We start from the raw sequence: 2,914 nt of genomic DNA on the forward strand, positions 1-2,914 counted from the left end.
TTTCTGTTTTCAGTCATTTGAATTTATTTAGTATGTTCTGAAACTACAGAATCTCAGCTTGTAATGTTAATACTCGTGTCAAAATGTCTACCAATAGCTGATTTACAAGTCTTTTTGCCTGGACTTCTGATTTTTTTAATTGTTTTGCTACATTCACACACCAAGCAGGACCACCTTGACATACAGTCTATAAAACATTAAGAACACCTAAGACATTAACAACCCACCCTCAAACAGCCTCATACTGTTGGGGCATGGACGCTACAAGGTGTCAAAAGCGTAGAACAGGGATGCTGGCCAATGCTGACTCCTATACTTCCCACAGTTGTCAAGTTGGGTGGTGGACTATTCTTGATACACACGGGAAACTGTTGTGTGAGATGGCGTAAAGCAGTGTTTCCCAAACTAGGTCCTGGGGACCCCAAGGGCTGTACTTGTTTTAGTTTTTTTTCCATAGCACTTCACAGCTGATTCAAATAATCAACTAATCATCAAGCTTAGATTATTTAAATCCGCTGTGTAGCGCTAGGGCAAAAACCAAAACATGCACCCTTTTGGTCCCCAGGACTGCGTTTGGGAAACGCTGGCATAAAGGCAACCCGCAGTGAAGTCACACAACAACACAGATACTTAGTTTTTTTCCACTATTTATTTTTCTCATTTTTAGAAACACTTAAATTAAGGGCTGTGTAGGCTTAACAGGGCGTGATGAGTTATTAACCGTGTAAATCTCTCTCGGACATGGTAATTTATCAATATATTCGGCTCTATTTATTCTCAGCTTTTAAAAATGCTAATTAGCATCAAAGTAGACGACATGCAAGATTACAAATCCCTGCAAGTTCCTGCATGTCATCTTTAGATGACACCTTTGCTAACAGGTATTGTGTACATTTCAAACATGTCCAAGACAGTTCTCAGAATTGTAAATTTTAAGGAAATTTTGCCAATTTATTCCTTACTAAATTTAGATAAGATGGTTAATCCAGAAATTCGTACCTTTTCCTCGTTTTGGCAGTCACATCCAGAGCATCATGGCATGGTTATCAAAACATGACGCCAGGGTAAGACTTCACAAAACACATCCCTTATTTTAAGTGTTTCTAGAATAGGTTTTATGGGTATTATTGCTCATACTGTAGTACTCTAAGAAAATATTTTCATTAAACTAGCACCATATAAAGTGGCAAATTGTAGTTCAGATGTTGCCTGGACATTTGCTTGAAGGTACACCCCGCTACTGTCTTTGGTAAACAGCTGAGGTATGGATGTAACCACTGTTGAAATAAACCCGGAAGACAAATTATATTATTTAAGAATCAATGGGTGTATGTACAGTTGAAGTCGGAAGTTTACATACACCTTAGCCAAATACATTTAAATTCAGTTTTCACAATTCCTGACATTTAATCCAAGTAACATTTAATTGTTTTAGGTCAGTTAGGATCACCACTATTTTAAGAATGTGAAATGTCAGAAAAATAGTGATTTATTTCAGCTTTTATTTCTTTCATCACATTCCCATTGGGTCAGAAGTTTACATGCACTCAATTAGTATTTGGTAGCATTGCCTTTAAATTGTTTAACTTGGGTCAAATGTTTTGGGTAGCCTTCCACAAACTTCCCACAATAAGATGGGTGAAATTTGTCCCATTCCTCCTGACGGAGCTGGTGTAACTGAGGCAGGTTTGTAGGCCTCCTTGCTCGCACACGCTTTTTCGGTTCTGCCTACACATTTTCTATAGGGTTGAGGTCAGGGCTTTGTGATGGCCACTCCAATACCTTGACTTTGTTGTCCTTGAGCCATTTTGCCACAACTTTGGAAGTATGCTTGGGGTCATTGTCCATTTGGAAGACCCATTTGCGACCAAGCTTTAACTTCCTGACTGATGTCTTGACATGTTGCTTCAATATATCCACATAATTGTCGTCCCTCATAATGCCATCTATTTTGTGAAGTGCACCAGTCCCTCCTGCAGCAAAGCACCCCCACAACATGATGCTGCCACCCTCATGCTTCACGATTGGGATGGTGTTCTTCGGCTTGCAAGCGTCCCCCTTTTTCCTCCAAACATAACGATGGTCATTTTGGCAAACAGTTCTATTTCTGTTTCATCAGACCAGAGGACATTTCTCCAAAAAGTACGATCTTTGTCCCCATGTGCAGTTGCAAACCATAGACTGGCTTTTTTATGGTGGTTTTGGAGCAGTGGCTTCTTCCTTGCTGAGCGGCCTTTAAGGTTATGTCGATATAGGACTCGTTTTACTGTGGATATAGATACTTTTGTACCTGTTTCCTCCAGCATCTTCACAAGGTCCTTTGCTGTTATTCTGGGATTGATTTGCACTTTTTGCACCAAAGTACGTTCCTCTCTATGAGACAGAATGCGTCTCCTTCCTGAGTGGTATGACGGCTGCGTGGTCCCATGGTGTTTATAATTGCGTGCCATTGTTTGTACAGATGAACGTGGTACCTTCAGGTGTTTGGAAATTGCTCCCAAGAATGAACCAGACTTGTGGAGGTCTACAATTGTTTTTCTGAGGTCTTGACTGATTTATTTTGATTTTCCTTTTATGTCAATAAGCCTATCAGAAGCTTCTAAAGCCATGACATCATTTTCAGAAATGTTCCAAGCTGTTTAAAGGCACAATCAACTTAGTGTATGTAAACTTCTGACCCACTAGAATTGTGATAGTGAATTATAAGTGAAATAATTGGTAAACAATTGTTGAAAAAATTACTTGTCATGCACAAAGTAGATGTCCTAACCGACTTATAAAAACTAGTTTGTTAACAAGAAATTTGTGAAGTGGTTGATACACTTAGTTTGGAGTCATTAAAACTTGTTTATGTAAACTTCTGAAGTCAACTGTGTGTGTGTGTACACACACGTGTAGGGCCTTTAGAAATAAT

This window comes from Salmo salar, chromosome 09, assembly GCF_965601325.2.
Source record: "Salmo salar chromosome 09, fSalSal1, whole genome shotgun sequence".
Lineage (NCBI taxonomy): Eukaryota > Metazoa > Chordata > Actinopteri > Salmoniformes > Salmonidae > Salmo > Salmo salar.